The following is a 19674-nucleotide window of genomic DNA, read 5'->3' as shown; positions in this document are numbered from 1 at the left end:
GGGGTCTTTTTATGGCCTGGGAGGCGAGGGGAGTAAGAGTGCAAGAGATATACAGTATTGTATTGTGCAGTGCGCAGCGTTGATTGCTCCATGCTGTAAGTTCTTTGAGGTCACTTACTGTAAAGGAAAGCATGTTGTCCAGTGATAAATCCACAAGCCTGACTGAGTCTTTCCTGTTTTTTTTTAGACCATTGGTATGCAATGAAGGATTTTGTATTTCATTGACTTTTTAAATATAACATCCTCCTACCTTCCTACCTTTGAGTTATGGTGATTCATGCCCACAAAACAGATTTTACAAGTGAGGTGCAGTAACCACTGGATGATACTAGTGGTTTGAAGTGTGAGGCCAACATGATCATTTCATAAACAGAAAGGCAGCATTTGTCAAGGCTCCTTCTGACAGCTCATTACAACATGTGATGAATAACATATGCCGTGATGAATAACAGAGCTGCAGAAGGGTTGTGGGGATGGCCCAACAGACAATCTGCAACAGCAAAGAGGGATAAAACCCCCAAATAGAGACCCTCCCAGTGCACTGAAAGGGATTAGATGCGGTAATGCCCTGACAAACACTCAACAATAAATGAACTGTATGCCACATGCAAAAATATCTTCTGAGTGTGTGTGTCCACACAAATGTCATACAATAGAATATAGCATGCCACAAACATGCAACGTAAGAATGGATGCTAAACACACGTACACGTGTTTGAGCCTAAATGTTATTCCTGCTGCACATGATAGCATGAATATAACAAAGAAAACAAAATTTCATTTTGTTTTCATTTTGATATTTCAATGTCAAACCAACTGTTTTTCATTTGCACTGGCTGGGGTGAGTGAGTTCATGGAGTCTCATGACCGAAAATAGAAAGCTCAACTGAGTGTGTTATCAAGGCCTGCCCCACATCTTGTTAAGGCACGTCTGCCAGCCCATCTAAGCCTATCGCTGCGCAACAAACAAGACCGACATACACACACCCACAAACGCACTTGGTAGCATAGGTGCTCATCCTTTCAGTCTTGTCCTTAAAAGCAGGTCACAGATGAACTGGGAATCCCATTGTCTGTTTGTGTCACGACATTTCTGGTGCTGTGTCTGTGTCAGGTTGACTTCTTGCAGGAAACAGCATATGGTGCAGCTTTTGTCAACAATAACAGGGTGAAGTGCAAGACCATGAAAGCCCATGTGATCACTTTACCTGAGATGACCTTTCCCCACATACACATGACTCACACTGGACTTTGCTTCCTTTAGGATGTAACATGAACTTCTCCGGATAAAACGAAACTAACTGGTTTGCACCAGGACCATAAATGTCTATCAGTTGTGAGGTACTTTTAATAAGTCTTGACTAAATTTGTGTTCCCTTTTGCAAAACAAATATTTAAAACAAGTTTAGTTTAATGCCCTCTTACCTGCATTGCTATAGGAAATGTGTCTGGTATTTGGTTGTGCATGACAGTCAAATTAATCTTCTCAAGCTCAAGCTGATGAACAAGAGAGAGGAATAAGTGACAAGGTAGAGGTTTCATGACTGGATTAAATAACATTCACGGAGACAACATGGACTTGTGGATCCAGATCATATTTTTTATGTACTGAAAGACCCCATTTCTAATTTGACAGCTTCTTGGCAGGCTGTTGGAAGTTAACTTCAGCACTGGAGCTATTAACTTAAGTTATGTTAAAGCACAGAGACGTGGCTCAACAGAATATAGTGTTACTTTCCAAACACTGCTCTTAATTAAACTCAGACTCAGTTGCGCTTTAACATGTACGCCCTCCAAAAACTAGATGTGCTTGATGAAACATACATGATTAAAATGGTTTGTCTCCTGGATGGTTTCTATAGAATATTAAGGGTTTATCATATATCGACTAAGGTTAATAAGGGATAATACTTTAAGCAGGAATTTAAGTTAAGCCTATAACTTGACATTTACATCAGAAACACAATTACAGTTTTTTTCCTAGTAAATACAAAGACAGTAGCTCAGATCCGTGCTGTATGCTATTAATAGGTGAGGTTTGTATTTAAACTATTGATGTTTTTGCTCTGCATTTGCACACGGATTTCATTATGTGAACTTTCTAACTGGTATTTAACTCAAAGTAATTAACAGGTTTCCACTTATGTCATTTGAGAGCTACTGTCAACAATTAGAGCAGACTGCTGATGACTGTAAACCATGCATGCTATAAGGCTTTATCTTACAAACTGTCAGGTAATTATTGCAAAATAACTTGTAACTTGAGCTATATGCATTCAGACTGGTAGGGTTGCTGTGTTTTCCACATGCTATCTCTCTTTGTTAGTTTAGTTAGTTAGTTATAAACAGGTTTCTTTATTATGTCAATTTTTCGTGATTAGATGGGTATTTCTGGATTTCACATGACGACATTAGTGGATTAACTTAAATTTCTAGGTATGGTCATATTATTCTAACCTTTATTTAACCAGGGAGTGAAGCTCTTTTGTAGCTCTTATGCTTTTCATTGGTGCAAACATAGAGAGAACATGCAGTCTACACACAGAAGGGACCTACTCAAGTTTGAACCCAGGAACATCTTGCTGTGAGACAACAGTGCTAACCACTGAGCCACCATAGTGCCTATATAAATTATTATTCACTAGAAAAACATACCAGTAAGTAAATAGTAATACCAATCTGAACTAAAGCATTGTTGAAAAGTCTTGAGTCGCCCCTCATGTCTTTACAATTTTACTGGGAAAAGAAGAAATAGGTGACGTTCTTTTTTAAAATGTTTACCATCATACGTGGAAATACCTTATACAAGGCAAATACAATCTTTGTATAATTCTAACAAGCTCGTTAGCTTGAAAGGTTAAAAAGCTTGACAGTTATTATTTGTTATGACCACATTTATTCTTCAACACAGAAGAGTTCTTCAGGCTTCTTGAATGACATCCAAAGCTCTACTTTGGATGTTGGCTGCCTTTTGTTCTGTTGTCTGTCAACAGAACAAAAGGCTTGCTTCAATAATAAATAACACTGCTTCAATAATGTTGAGGTCTGGGCTCTGGGGAGGGCAATCCATGACTGATAGTATTTTTCTATCCAGGTATTGATGGTGAGTTTAGGACCCTTGTCACTCTGAAAAATGAAGCTGTTGCAAATCAGCTACTTCATATTGTTGCGTGATGGGTTCGAATCTGACAATACATTTCTACGATCATAATTCCATCAGCTTTGGCAAGATTCCCAACATGACTGGCTGAAACCAGCAGCCTCAGGCCACGACAGAGCCTCCACTCACCGTTTTACCTCTGCTTTGACCTTCTTCATACAAGGACAAGGACTTCAACCAACAAATTTCAAATTTGGATTCATCACTCCTGTTGCCACTGATTTTCAGTCCGGTTCTTGTGTAATTTGACATACCTCTGCCTTTTTCTCTATTTCCCTTCCTTAAGAATGGCTTTTGACAGCAACTCTTCCATTGAGACCATTTCTGATGAGACAGTAGATGGATCAACTTAGGTGCAAAAATACTGTTTTGTGCATGTGAAGTTGTGTTAAGTTTGGTGTTTTGGTGTTTTCATAGCTTTAACTAAAGAAATGGGAGCAAATTATGTATTTTTGCAACTGGTGCAAAACAAGTGCCTAATGACAGAATTAAAATTTGTTATCTAGTTCATCCCTTGAGTTAGAGACCTTTATATACTTAAATGATTCATAGGGCAGAAAATGGTCAGGTAGAAGGACTTGACTGAAAATGGGTGAAAAAGCAACCAGTGTCCAAATATGAACTTTGAAAGATCTTTGGAAACCAATGAGAAGTACTGTAATTTTTCAAGTTCCGTCCAGAACTCTGAAAATTACAAGAAGGCCTGTCTCCTTGGAAGGAAAATATAACGAAAGGAAAACTTACTCAAGACTTCTAGACAGTACTGTATAGTGTTAAAATTGTAAGTGTTTCAACACTTCTTAAAATCTGCATTTTCCACTTTTTAATTTTAAAAAAAATCCTGTCCATCAGCACTGTTTTGAAAAAAATCTCCATCCCCACGAAAACAAAAAACAATAATGTGATGTCTCCAAAAGTTGATTCTGTTCATCTGGACGTAGCATTTTTGTGGGAGAAACGTTACGTCACTTATCCAAGTGACTTCTTTTGCATTTGCATAATGACTGAAACCAGCCCATTGAAGGACCAATGGGCTGGGAGGTCAGTTCCTTAATCTTAATTATGCAAATTCTCATGACCATTGATCAACAACCACTGACCAAAACCCACTGATCAAAGACCACTGCTCAATGGCCATGAGTACCATTCATAGAGAGTTGGGGAATGGCTGCAATCACAGCATAATGTGATGTCAAATAATGTGATGTCAACATCTGAAAAAAACAAGTAGTGTCGTATGTTAATAATCAGAAGCTTGGGGGGGGGGGGGATTATTAGATTATTAGGCAAACATAGATGGTGTATAAGGGAAGGAATGAGCATTTGGACAAACTGCAGCAGCAGGGCCTGAGCTGGGAAACTGTCTCTAAGTTGAATGTAGTACCAACATCTGGAGCTCACTCTAACACCTCCATCTTTTAAATGTCGGTACAGTAACTATGAGTATATGTGTAAGCTGGAAAAGTTGCTGATAGAAATATAAACAGTAGTAGCATTTTGTCTCTGCTACTGGACAAAACTGTCTCATGCAGATAATGTAGCACATTGATGTTGCAAGAGAAAAAGAAGGTATTTTTTTTTAAAAAGCTCCAATTTTGATTATCTAAAATGTATGGATGTAATTATGTATGGACAAAAGACCAAGTAGAAAAAGCTACATTTTCCAAAAAACACGTGCACGGGAAAGGGTCATAAAGTTGATCTGCTACTCAGCAGAATCCATCACAGCAAAACTCCAAGAAAACCTCCAAGGACATTTATGCCACCAGCACGACTCTTGCCTTACATAGCTCCATTTCTATCAGCATGAAAGAGGCGGGCCCCTGTAAGCGAATGGAGTTCCATCCAGAACTGAGCTGCGAAAACAAAGGACCAGCATTCTGTAAACTCCCACAGGGTAGTCTGCTAAATTCAGATGTAGTCCAATTTATTGTTTAGGGAGCAGATATTGGAAAGTAGGATGAATGGGAGAGCTGATCAGATAGGGTTTGTTTTTAGCCTAGCACCTTTTGGCTTAGCCATCTTGTACTTCTGCTTTTGGCAAACCATGCCTGTTACCTTCCTTTCCCCAGCCACTGGCTTATCTCCAGACTGGAAGCTTGGTCCCTACAACAAACTGAAGTTCATCATGCAGGTGGGTTTTGGATGATTTTCATGCTGTAGCACTTTCTGATGATGCTAGACCCAAACAGTAGTATTGATGTGAAATGCCTTTAGAATAGTGCTCTTTCAGTGCCGTTACTCTCATGCTAGACACACAAGAAACAAGATGCAAGCTAGTATTAAAAAAAGATACACGCTGCACTGTTAATTTTAGGTAAGTAAAAAAAAAATCTTATAATTACATTATATATCAGATTAAAATAGATATTTTTCCATTACATGACATTTAATAGACAAGACTCAGTCCTTTTGGACGTTATTGTTTTTCAGCTGCTCTTTTCTAGGGGCTCTGTTGCTTTAAAATACTCCCAAGGTCTATTAAAGACACACAGTATGCTTAGCCAGGTCACAGTTTTCACTTTTTTCTTCTTTACAAAAGCTTTTGGGAGTCTGCTTTGGATCGGTATGGCACTGGAATATTTATATTCTGCCAAGCTTCGAGAGACTGGGAGTCATCTTTTCCACCAGCACTTTGATATATCCAAAAACATCCATGGTGCCTTCTATAAACACCCCAACACCTTTTGCACTTATGCAGCCAAATATCACACTGTGATACCATGTTGCTGTTGGGACTATACTCACTTTCACTTTGGTAGTCCTGGATAGATTCACACCAAAATATGCTGGATTCCAACTGAACCTTTTTTCGTTGAAAGAATATACTTTCAATGTTCACCTCATTATCCATAGAGGATGGCGTTGATTGATTATACCTTTTCCAAGTTTGAAACACACGTTTTTCAGAGCTAGAATTCATAAGTTAACCATACCTGCCCAAAAATACATACCTCAAAAGAATCCAACAAATATCAAATGAAATCAAATCGTCAGTTGGTTGAGTTATTTATATAAAAGTCAAGGTCATCTCTGACTGGCTGGCAAAGGCATAAAATGAGTTCTAACTTTGAATTTAGTTATAAGAGGTTGTTCAACAGCATGTTTAAAAGTAAGCTGTTTATTTTTAGAATTCTCAAGAGATCAATGAAATTTGTCAGATTTTGATTTTTGCCTAAATAGTCCAATACAGGCAAAGCTCCACAATCAAAGTAGTCGATATTTCAGTCTTATTAAGGTTAAGGTACTATTAGCATGAATACACGTGATTACTAACTGGAAGTAGAGCCTTGAGTTGCAGATTTGGTGAAATAAATAAAAGAAATTGAAGAAATAAAAAGTAAGAGAAAAGTACCTGTTATCCATTTGCCATCTGAGGTGATCATTCTGTGATTCAATATACTGCACGTAATTATCATAGGATTTATAAATACCTTTTTTTTTAAAAACACATATCATGTAATATACCAGGTCTGAAAACTGTACGTTAAAACGATGACATGTGATATGTAAAACATGTACCTTTTTTAATACGCTGCTGCTGTTTATGAAAAAGCCGTGGGAAAGGTAGTGTCAGGTCCACCCAACATATGACCGTGAACTGAACTAATTGAAGATTATGGTGGGGAGTATGCCATGCCTCTGCCAGCAGATAATCCCTCATCAGCTGCTGTCTGGACTCAGAATGAGGAGTGCATTTCATGCAGGGACTCCCCCTGTGGAGCTGCAGAAACTGAGAGGCAGCCTGTTTAATTACTAACCCCACTACAAGCTGGTGTAGTACTGAGACTGGGATGGAACAGCGGACTAAGGTTCTGGGAGTCCTATGGTGTAGGGGGTGGGTAAGGGAATGCCTAACCCCCTGACTGTGGAATAACACGAACAATGAGATTTTGTTTAGACTGAAGGCTCTCCAGCTTTGCCTCAGTTGCCATTGTTCCCAGACTTTTTTGTTAAGCCCTCGCAGGTTACAAATCCAGACGCATATTGAGTCATTCATGAATCTGTCAATGACAGGGTGAAGCCCGTGTACGGAATCCTGCTGGGAATTTAATGAACATGTTTTCCTTCAGGGGTACCTCTAAAAGTTAACAGACTAGCACGAGGGAGAATGGGTGAAAGTTAATGACAGCCAAGAAATGTGAAATCTGACGCCAGTTTTGCTTTACAATCTTTTAGATTTCACACAGCATTTTAGCGGATGTCTTGTTTGTAAGGTTGGTGGTCTGAGCACTGAAAAAAATGACTGAAGCTACCTTTAAGCCATTCAGAGGCAATTCCAGTTTATGCATATTTTATATAAAAACATTAGTCCCATTTTCACAATCCTAACCAAATTAACAGCTCTGCTACAAATTTATAAATATATAAAGCAGAAATGGAGTCCAGACACCAGTGAGAGTTGTCTCTTTGTGCAAAGCAGCCTTGTTCAACTTGAGCAACACACTCTGTGTACAAATAAGCATTTCTTAGTGAACTCAGAGCCTCCAGAGCCTCCAAGGTCAAGCATCTCAGCAGAAGAACCCCATAGCGGGAATTCACATGGCCCTGGATGACGGTTAACACGGTTAACCCCCAAACAAAATATCTGTATTTGTTTTGTTTTGTATATGTAAGCCAGTTGTTGCTGGGACTCTCGATCAAGCAGCAGAGGATAAAAAAGGGCAATGATGTGCACTGACAAAACAAAGCTGAATTCAAAATATGGTAGTGCTCTCCTGATCCGGCGGATAACGTGCGATTTGTCACGTGGTAGAACAGAAGTCTCTCTTAAACAGTTTAACTTCATTTGATTTGACAAGCAGAATCACAGTTGTGTCTTTGTCATTGCATTTGTTTCTGGAACAGCCTGACGAGCAACTGTTGAAGGCAAAACCAGAGACAGTCTGTGCAGACTCTGTGTAAGTGGTCTGAACATATCTTCTTTGTCAGCAAGTGCTCTGAAGACCAGCAAATGGTTCAGCTACCTTATGTAATTAATATTGTAACTACTTGATGTAATCGATGTTGTCTTGGTGACAACTAAAGACAAAAGTGTGATTTTAACCACATGTTTTTTTGTTAGTTTGAAACAAAGCAGATATGAGGTCACACAGAAAACAGGTTTTTCCAAATTTAAAAAGTTAAGACAGATATAAGACCATTCTTAACATTTTTGGGTGCAGCAAAGGAAAAATACACACACTGAAACATAACTAGGGATTAACACAAAGGTGAACCATTTGCACCACTTTCTCTCTGGAAACGGTGAGAAATCCTGGACATTTCACATCATTTCCTTCCCCACATGCACTCACAGTAACTAACTCTTGCCCTGAGCGCACAGCTCTGTGAACCCGATCACCTCACCCAGTAATCCTTACTCCCTTAACTGCAGTTATATTGTCACATGAACTGCAGAGCTTGAAAAGCCGTGCATGCACAATCTGGAGAGGACACGTCACAAACAAAAGCCACACTCATGCAAAGCTAATCTCATTACCCTTGTCTCTATGCAGTATGGGGTCAACAGGGTTGCCTTGCTTGTGCCAGCGCACCGCGCCAGGATCAAGGTGATCATTAAAGTCACCTCAGTGTGAAAGGTGGTGTTTGTTTGCTATCGAGAGACCTAAGCGGCCTGGCTTGGGCGCAAAACATGTTGCTGGGCAAAAGTCATTTATGAGCGCCCCGGATGGAAAAGTGCAGAGCAGCCTGTGTTTACCGTCTGTCAAGTCTGGCATTTCAGAGCTATTCATGCAACAGGTGCAACTTAAGATTCTGTGAAAGCGAGCTATTCTGAGTGATAGCTCAAATCAGCATTCAAACGGCTGCAGAGTGAGTTAGTGACTGCTCAAGTGCAAGCTACAAGAAGCATGCTAAGTGCTCCACTAATGACAAACGATAACCTGGTGCTGAAATCTCTAAAATGCAAAACATGACCCCCCCTCCCACCCCCCAGAAAAAACAACTTCCACCCAAAATCTCGGAGCAAACTGCCAAAGGGCACAGAAGCAAGAGTAAAAATGCTCTAACTGAATCTAAATAAGTAAAATAATAGTGAATCCCAGTGAAAATGAGCACATATAGAGAGAGAAATAAGCTAAAGTTGCTCGGTCTGAATATAAGAGTCCAAAACTATACTACTTCTGCTTACACAAACTTTACAGGTATTGCAGGTCGCTCACTGCATGCAACAAGGCATGCAAGTGCTCCAGCAGGAAATGCACTGCAGCTACATATACATCACCTAAAATATCAACAGAGCAATTAAAAAACAACAACAAAAATAATAAAAAAGCAAATAAATATTTTTGACTTCCCATAAAACAACCAGCTGTAATAACTTGCTGAGCAGCACAGTAAACTGATTCAGGATCGCCATGCATGCAGACTTGTGGGGATATTGGGGACAGCAGCAGCGGATGAAACAGATGAAAAGCTTTCTTTGGGATGTGTATAATCCTGTCCTCACCAAAGCCGTCAGACCACCACGTAGATTATAACCCGGCGGATCATCACTTCTTTCTCTCTCTCCCTACCCCCCCCGGGCTATCTGTATTTAACGAAGCGCAGCGGTGACATAGATATTTCTTAAGTTTCCCTCAGAAGCAAAAGCAGTACCAAGCAGCTGCAGCAGGCTGGACTAAACACCTTAAAAGAAAGGCTGTTTCTCGGTTCCCCTCCTCTCGCCTGTTGCGCTGTGGACAGTCGCAGCACATGGTGCGTTGTTGTGGTGAGTCGAAACTTTTCTTTGTTCTGCAGCACGATTGGAAATAGACCCAGAAATGATTTCACCTTTTATATCAACAGGAGCTAAAACGGAGGGCGAAAAAAGTGATATTGTAATATTTATAGCGTGGCTTGTATATTAGCGCCATGATTAAGGTGGCTTTTATGGTGTCAGCACTCCTGTGTAGCGCTGATAACTGGTTTGTGTTATATTTAGTGGCGTGTTTTATTTTTGCTGTGGGTTACGTGGGATTTATTTATTTATTTATTTATTCATTAAACTGTTTTCAAGTTTGACACATATTTAAAACTAGGCTTTGAACGCTGCTGTGGTATAAAGTTTACTTCTGTTGTGGTTCTTTAAAAAAAATTATTTCCTCTATTTGTACACAGGCGCCCATTGTTGCTAGGTGTCATGTGGTTTCAGGTTCACTGCCATGGGGAAGGGAGAAAAAACCACACACACATACACACACAAGCTTTACTTGAACTCTGATGATGATGATAAGTGAAGTTCATGCAGCACAACAGTTGTCTGGTTTCTGTGTAACAATGATGATATTAATAATAATAATAATTCTCCATATGTAGGGTTATAGTCTTGTGATTTTTGGACAATATGAAGAGGGATACAGTACTGGCAAGGGACAATATTCTAAAATGCATTTCATATAAAAGAGACAGAGATTTATACAGGATAAAACATCATTTTTAGTTTAAGGAGTTTAAGGAGACTACTTGGTCATAAATCAGTAAATAAATTCATGCATATCAGAATACTGTAATAATCCCTAAGGAAATTATGTTCATAACGCAGTCACTCGAAATCTAAGTATGTCACGTATGTTCACAAGGACTCACGAGGTTTAAAGAAAACACGAGTCTTGGCTTCGTCATTGTAGCTTTATCTTCATCTTGGTTTGTTTCACATCAGGTTTAGTTACTTGTGACCTTTGTATGAAGCTAAAAAAACAACAACAAAAGTTGTGTGATTCACCAGCAGTGGAATTAATCTAATGTCTGAATAAGGACTTGCCACTAATGCCTGACTGCTGGATTTTTACAGAAACAGCTGAAAACTAACGAAAACTAACGTAGTTTATATCTTAAATGGCAAGTGCTGCTTTCTTCCTTTATTTACATTTGCAGAATGGCAACATCTGGAGCAACAATTCGAAAGACTCGGGGCTGAAATAAATTCCTGCTTTGTGTCACACCCTTGTGTAGAGACCTCATCGCCATTTTTCTGCCACTGTGTCGCTCATAGATTTGTTACTATTTTAAATCTGTCATTCGACTGATCCTGAGTGAATTTGTCTTATTAACGGCCACTTTGTTACATATTTGCCCAAATTTTGCACGAGTCAGCAATAACACAGCCGGCTTATTCTCGTTTTCAACCTTCATACCGCTGTCCAAATATGTCACAGGCGAGATGTTTATGTTTGTCCCTTAATGCTGCTGCACTCTACATTCTGAGTATTAATTTTAAGCCTGACTTGGAAAGCCAAGGTCACAAAAAATGTCATTGCAGACATGATTTAGTCTCAAAGTAAAAAACAGTGTGATAACTTTAAATCATAACAATTAGATATTTCTATTCTGTTCTGTTCATTATTGATTATTGTTTGTTTTTTTTAATATCTGCTGCATAACACTAATGATGTACAAAACAGATTCATAAGTATCCTTATGAGCAGCATAATGGATTTTTCATGTAACCCAATGCTTAGATGTTTCCTTACTGCATGGTCTAATTTTGATGCATATACAATAAGTTATCAGCATGCTCCCATCATGTCTTTTTGACTCTCTTTATTGAAAAGTAGCTAATTAGCACAGAAAAGTGTCACGCCTAGTAAGCAAATATTAACAAAAGAGTTTTAGGTTCTAATCCCTGTTGTGCTGCAGCAGACTATTAGCTGCCATCCTGCAGTGGAAAGAAGGAACAGGTGAACACTGTCAGCCAGCTGAGCCAGACAGGCCAATAAACCAGCCTCAGGACACTGCTGACTGATACAAAGCTTGCCTTTAGTTTTCTCTCATTTCTAAACTCTACTGCTACTGCACTGAACACTGAAGTACAGTCTAAAAAGTGCTGTTTGTCGTGCAGTCATGGTTCAAGCTGAATAAAATACAACAATATGCAGAAGTCATTTCCTCATTTCTTTGTGTTCTGTACAGCAGTTTATTGAAACATGCAAACATAGATGGAAGCAGAAAACACTGTTTGAACGTATAACCATATTTATTCTTTGACATAGTCTGAATTCTCTTAGGAAGCTTTCTTGGAATTTCTTTAAGTAGTCTAGGAGAATAGTTCTGCAGGCTTCTTGAAGGACACCCAAAGCTCTTCTTTGGATGTTGGCTGCCTTTTTGTTCCATTCTCTGTCAAGATGATCCCACACTGCGTCAATATTGTCGAGATCCTGGCTCTGTGGAGTCCAGTCCATGACTGATTGGTGTGGGTTTTTTTGTTCAGGTATGTGTGTACTGCAATGCCAACATTGTCATAGGGAAAAATTAAGTAATTTACCAACATAATTGAATCACTTTTGGACAGGATGTTTGAAATTCAGCCCCAAACCATGATACAGCCTCCACCATTTTTTACAGATTGCCGTAGGTACTCATTGTTGTACCTCTCTCCTGACCTTCATACCTATATAGGCACAATTTGTATTGAAAATTTCAGATTTGGATTCATTGTTGTAAATGCATGTCTGTGGTTTAGTTATGTTTGCCTTTTCTCTCTGTTTACCTTTTGTGGAGGGATCAGCTGTCAGATTTTTTGTTCTATTTTATTACATGACTTTTACATACTGTTCACCTGCTCTACATAGTTTTTTAGACCTGCCACTTGTTCTTTTGTCCTCCACTTTCCTCACTGTTTTTAAGGACATGCTGCACACCATGCTGAGATGTTCAGCTAATAGCTCTTTGGGATTCACCTTGTTGATGTAGACATGCTATTTTCTGTCCGTTTGCAGACGTAACTAATACATTACACCAAACAAATTAAATATTGTTTAAATCACTGTTTAATTTTTAAAATTAAACATATTATTTCTTTTGACAGGTTGCCAATAACAAAATATCTAAAGATGCAATTTAAAACTGGGTCTTTGGCGTCTGTTATGTGTACATGCAATACGGGTTCATCCCTTTAGTTGGGTGCGTTTTTATGCTTGAATTTAGGGCTGCACGATTAATCGTTAGAAAATCGCGATCTCGATTCATACTTATGTGCGATCTCATTTCCAAATGACAACGATTAAAAAAAAAAAAAAAAAAAAGACGACGACGATTGTACCGCATTTTGATCCGGGACGTAATCTGCATGAAAACAAGCGCTCACTCTTCCTGCTCAACAAATGACAAGGGCGGAGCCTTATACCACTGATACAGAAGCTGTGCCATGTGATGCTAAAATTAGCAGGGAAAAAACAACGGAGAGCACGTCAGGGATGACGAGAAAGTGACAGGAGAAAATCCGTCCCGGTCAACCACCCAAACATCAATAACGGGAACCTTATACAGCGCTTCCCTATACCCGTCGAACTCCCGCAGGCACAAAGAAATTACGGAGGCTATTACTTATCACCTGACCAAAGATATGGCTCCCATCAACACTGTGCAAAACGAGGGATTTAGGAAAATGATGAACACCCTAGACAAACGCTACACAGTGCCGTCCCGCAACTATTTTTCTATTGTTGCACTACCTGCTCTATACACGCAGCGTCGAGCAACGGTGGAGACGGAATTTCAAGCAGTACAATATTTTGTGGCAACGACAAAATGTGACACATTTGTTGTTTTTATGTTTATTTATTGTTTTTATGTTCAGTCTCAACTGTTACGAAGTTGATGTGCAGTTAATAAGTGCAATAAATATTTATACTGGAAAAGAAAATCGTGAGAGAATCGTGATCTCAATTCTAAGCCAAAAAATCGTGATTCTCATTTTATGCAAAATCGTGCAGCCCTACTTGAATTAATCATAAGTCAGTATTCAGTGGCTCAGCAAACAGACAAAAAATGAAACATTTGTCTGAAAATGCTCTGGTGCAAAGACTGGACTGAAAGTGAGTGAAATAGCAGTCAATGTCCAAAGAAAAACTTTGAAAGACCTGCAGAAAGCCTGGAGAATTATTGTACAAGACAGTTTCTAAAATTGTGAGAAAGTCGAAATATAAAGAAATGAGGATGGACTCGATTTGGTTATGTAAAAAATATGTTTTTAAAGTAGCATATGTTTATATGCGTCTGCGTTTGAGACTTACATGTGTATTACCTAATTCCCCAGTGAGCAAAGAATCTGTAGTCATGGCTGTGCAGTCATATGTGTGTGTGCACACACGTGTGTTTGTGGGACCGAGTGTGAACACATCCGCCTCCCTCCCCCATCTCTTCCTTGTAAAGCCGACGGCAAGCACACTAAGTTCATCTAAGGACAGGGAAATGCTTTTCTTTCCAGTATGAATCATTTAGGAAAAATGAGCCTCTGGACTGAATTGCCCGAGCAATTTGGCATGTTTCTCCATTCTGCTTTATTGTCTATTTTGGCTGAACTTGCAGTTCTTCACTTCACTGCCAAAAAAACTTCATGTCCTATAGAACAGGCAAAGCCAGTTTCTGAGTAAACCACAGCCTGTAAGCAAATAAAATAAATCTCTGCAAATTACTGCCATAGTTTCCTGTTTAGCTTTGAATTCCAAGGAAAAACAGTCTCCTGTGTCCGTACTGTAAATCCAGTGTCCCCCTTACACCTTTGCGTCTTCAAAGTTGTATGGGCTAAATGTCACAAAGTTGTGTTTTATAGTGTTTTTATGTGTTTAGATTAGTACTTTTTCTCTTTCAAAAGACATTTTCTTAGCCAAATGTATCTGCTCTAATGCAGTTTGCCAAAAAAAACCAAAAAAAAAACAAAACTGCAGTGCAGTGAAAAAGGAGTGGGAGTGGAACTGGGGTGAGCGGAGTAATTTTGCAGTAATCCAGCTACCCCTTATAATTGTGCTGCCCCCCCCCCCTAATGTAGGGAGTTGAGATGGAAGAGGGGAGTGGCCTGATTCGAGGCTTGGGTGAACCAGCGGTAGGCTATGGCAGCTAGGATCTCACTACCTATGTCCTCCAGCTCTAGCCTGAATTATGAAGGCCCGGGAATGGCAGCAAGCCTAATTACAATGACTGATTGCCCGTCTGTTGGCATTTCTCAGATGGTGATTGTTATGTATGTGTGTGTGTGTGTGTGTATGTGTCTGTGTACGTGTGTGTGTGTGTGTGTGTGTGTGGTGTATGAGGGGAAGGAGGAGGGACATTTCCCATTGGCTTTCCTTTTCCTTTCTTTGCATGAGAACAGCTAGAGATTCAGATCTGATTGGTTGAAGAGAAAAGAGATGTTTCATGATTTGGCGAGTCAGAGCTGGTGGGAAGCCAGAGACAGGTGATGCTGCATTGTAGCCTGTTCAACCTTTGGCGCAAACTCAATAAAAAGCGGTGTGTTACACTATTTAGGACGTATAAAAATTATTGCCTGAAAACCTTTTTTAAAACAAAAAAACCCCCCAAATCTTGATGTGAAAAATGTCTTATTTGGTTTCTAATGTAAGAAATGTTTGACCTGATAACTTTTCACATTGTACCTGTGCCATTTTCCTTCATCCATATCCCTGTTTTTAAATAAAACTAAAAAAAGAGAGAGACAGAAGTCTTGAATTGGCCATTTGTATGTCAGCAGAGCACTCAGAGGTGTGATGTGTGTGTTAAGTGGGAGCTAGTTTGAGTTGGTCTGCCCTGCTTTGTCCAGTGCTTTGGCTTTTATTCCTCCAGTAATGAATTGTGGAAGCCTTGGCTTCATCTCGAGTGTCTCATAGCAACTGAAAAGAGAGAGGGAAAGCTGAAAAGGCCACAGGAGATCATGTGTTCCTTTCAAAAGGGCAAGACCATCATTTGGGCATTTTTTTTATGAAGAGGCAAAATTCAACTGGACAGTTTGTCTCATCCTCATGTGACATTATGTGTTTTCTTATATTTGCTTTGTTTGATCTTTTTTCATATGATAATTTTGTAAATATATATTTTTGGTATTTTATGACTTTTATGAGGCTGTACATGAACATAATGGAATAGTGGATTGAACTGTATTAATAAACAGAGATAATTAGACTTGGTGTAGTGACAAAGATCATCTTGTGAAAGATGTAGAGTTGTAATTTTGCATTAATGACAGTTATATTCACCAATTATCAATGTGAAGGTTATTTTCAATTTGCTGATTTATAATTTTGTTGAATAGAAGCATCTGTTTTCTAATGTTCTTGAAGTCCACTGCAAAGTCTTAAAATATTTCCTTCACAGAGGAACTACTTAGAGTTATGAACTTACAGTATATAATTTGTTATGTAATCTAATAATGATATGAGTTTTACTGATTGAAAGTTTGTCATACTTTGATAGCAAAACCCACTTCATACAGCAGACATGTACATTTTTATTAAAGGTGACTTTTTAAATGTCTTAGAACCAAATAAATGAATGTGTAAACATGTTGCATCAGCCGGGGTTGAAGCCTGGCCATGTTTGCCCTGTGACCCAGACACTACCTGTCTGCTGCTATGGTTACAAGGACAGAGCAGGTTTAGTGGCCTGACTCCAGGGATTACTTTCCCTGGTCTTAACAATCAGGCCTGTGCCCCAGTGACTTTAAAAATGGACCAGACTGAACCCTAAAAGTTAAGGGAACTCTGCAGTGTGCCCTAGTGGCTTTTAAAAGTGTCCTAAGTGCTGTGCAAGGGATTAGACCCATGCAACCTAATTGTTTTGGTGTCAGTGATTGCCCCTTTGTGATCAGCTTTACTCGCAGTGATTGAGTTCACAACGCTCACTAGATATAGCTCATAAGTGCTTGAGTTAAACACACATTTTAATGGGTTTTTTTTTTTTTGTCTTTTAGAGCCATTAAGAAAAACCTTCCACGTATGTTGACATACTTTTTAAAACAGTTTACACATCATAGCTTATCCGGAGATGGTGATGAAAGAAGCAGAAGCTCAGGAACAGTTGTATTTTTTTTTTTAATATACACAAGGTGAACACAATGACTTGAACATCAATAAAATAAAAAAAATGTTAATCTAAAAACTAGCATGTATTCTGGTTTGTCTGGCTGACCAGATTTGTGTTTCACTGACTGTTCATCGTTGTGTATGTTGCCTTTGATTTAGTGATAGGTAGAAAACCCCACATGTCCGCAGAACTACCACTGAAGGTCAGCGTACATTCGCCCAGGAATTTTAGTGACTTAGCAAAATCAAAGAGGCTTCTGGGTTTTTTTTTAATCTAGTGACTTGCAGTCTTACAGGTGTCCACCAGATGCTGCAGGCAGCCTGCACTGTCCCTCACATGTTATCCAGCGTAGCTGTAATATCCACTTTGGAGCAAAGATTGGAACTGTTTCCATGGTATTAGGAATAAATGTTATTTAGCTGTGCATCATAGAAAATGGGTCCCATTTTAAGCTATTAAGCATCTTTGATGATGCATCTGTTACAGAAAGTACACTGAGGCCAGTGTGATTAAAGATGTGTCTTTAATTCCAGTAGTTTAATTCAAGTTTCTGGAGAGATGATGAAAGGAAATGTTTGATATAAAACATTATATGGCTATTATTAAGCGCTGTTTTGAAGTTTGATGATTTTTTTTTCTCAGCAGCCTGGCTTTTAAATTATAGCCACGCATGCTTCGAGAGCTGTAAAGGATTTCTGCACAAGTTTTCAATATTGGTGCAGTTAAAGAATGAAAACTTCATTTTTCTGGCAGTATAGTATGCATCTTATGTAAACCCGCTTGAGTAAGAACAAAACAGGGTCGTATCACATGTTAAGCAGTGCAACTTCACAGTTAACTTTAGGAACAAAGCCTGCCCTGCTACAAGGCATGCTGGGAAGTTTGGCTCCTGGTGAAAGTACCTGCCAGTGTCCAGAGAGTGGCTCCGAAAATCTTTGCAAGGGCTGAAAATGAAGTTTGAAAGTAGAAGTAAGAGAAGCAACAATGCAGAGTTTTCACAGCTGCAGACTCAGCCTTCTCTTAAAGGGACACGGACATGGAAGTTGGAAATGTTAAATGCACTGTGAAACGGGGCATTTTTGCAGATGGCTCATATGGTGTCGTGCCAGCATTCACAGTAACAGCAAATATCGCTTTAAATTGCTCTCCTGTAATTTGCTATGACCCTTTTTGCACTGAATTAGAAAGTAAAGTATTACAGCTTGGTTTTAGTATTAGGAAACTGAATTAATGAAGCGAAGGTTGTGTGTGTGATTGTATGTTCTTGTTATATTATATATTATACATTTTTGTTTTGCTTTATTTTATTAAAAAATGAGCTGTCAAAGACAAGCTCCAGAGCCTTAGTCAAGGGCACTAAAATAAGTATCGCTTATGACTGAGTTAACAGACAAAGAGAGCTCAACCATTTTTAATTTAAAGATCCTTCTTTATGATTTTAAGGTTGTTGCTGTTTGTTAATTTATTTCAATAATGTAAACAATATTCAAAGTTCATTTAGCAAATAAAAGAAGAAAAGAAATCCTATACAAAATAAAGCTAATACATTTCAATATTGCTACACCTGTTCTGATTCACATATCGAAAAGAAGAGGGAAGAAGTACACACTTATTTAATCCCACCCCTTTGCCATAAGTTGTCAGTCAATATTTAAGCAGCTTCCTTACTGATATAATCTGCAGTAATAGTAACAAACATATTTCTAATATAATTTATGCACCACGTCATATCATTATGTTTTTCATATTTAACTTTGCCTGCACACCAATACCTCCAGTTAATTGTGGAATAAGCACAAATACAATTTCCTAAACAAAGACATCGACTGAATTTCCCCATGATCCCTTTTTTTAATAACTCATGAAGATCATATCTTTGTAACTCTTTTTGAACTGCTTTATGTATGTTTATGTTTGTCATCTGTAATTCTTGCTTTGGAAATTTTGCATTTTCTTTTATTCTTAAAAGTAGAAGTTCCATCTCATACAATGTGATATTAAAATGTTGGATTTTCATGTACTTTTTTTTACCTATTTACCTCAAACATATGTACTATGAGCATGTAGTTAGGTAGATAGAATAAATTCATGTAGTATAAATATTAGAGGTGAATTGCCTGTCATTAATCGGGCATTCAATTATTAGTTTTAATTAAATTTTGCACTTGTTTGCTTTAAAATTTGCAGTTAAAGAGAAGCAGTAATGTCGATCTTTTTTTCCCTTTTTCTTTAGTAAGTTTTGAAATTACAAAAATTGTTTGGTCATAAAAGGAGAGAGATTGCATTTGCTTCTTCTTCTTTTTTTCATTGCTTCTGTAGTGACTGGAAGACAGTTCAAAAAACCAAGGCTGGCTCTAGTACAATTTTGTGTTTTATGTACTGTAAGGTTTGTGAACAAGTGGGCACTCCATGTATATTTGCTCACTTTCCAGTAAAAGAGTAAAATACATATTCTTCTCTAAAAAGAGATCCCGTTGTAATCTTTCTTGCTGTTGGTATTCATGCTGGTTGTATTCCAGATCAGATCTGAACGGGCAAAGATGAATTTGAGAGATTGCAATTTGCAACCAAGAAAGAGAAACAGTGTTTTCTATTTTGCTTCTGAAGCTTCCACATGACACGAGGATGAGACGGTCTCAATAAGCTTGCTAGTCAGAAGACAGTGAGCTTTTAGGGAGGGGAGCTAAAACTTGCTTCAGACTGTGGATGTGCTGAGAGACTTTACAGGCACTGTAGGA

The 19674-nt window shown here is 38.6% G+C and overlaps 1 long non-coding RNA gene across 2 annotated transcripts in view; it reads left to right on the top strand.

Annotated features, from left to right (window-relative positions):
- The first annotated feature begins 4998 nt into the window (after nt 1-4998).
- Nucleotides 4999-19674, top strand: part of LOC102292374 — a 47759-nt gene continuing 33083 nt past the window's right edge. The window contains exon 1 of one of the 2 annotated variants that reach the window (XR_006054664.1): nt 4999-5294. This is a non-coding gene — a long non-coding RNA (uncharacterized LOC102292374). Of the gene's footprint in view, nt 5295-9582; nt 9873-19674 lie in introns of those variants that run through there. The other variant, XR_006054660.1, reaches the window with a different exon arrangement.

The sequence above is a fragment of the Haplochromis burtoni genome, unplaced genomic scaffold, assembly GCF_018398535.1.
Source record: "Haplochromis burtoni strain Fernald_Lab_line unplaced genomic scaffold, NCSU_Asbu1 Contig_104, whole genome shotgun sequence".
Classification (NCBI taxonomy): domain Eukaryota; kingdom Metazoa; phylum Chordata; class Actinopteri; order Cichliformes; family Cichlidae; genus Haplochromis; species Haplochromis burtoni.
This window is presented reverse-complemented; position numbering and strand designations above follow the sequence as displayed.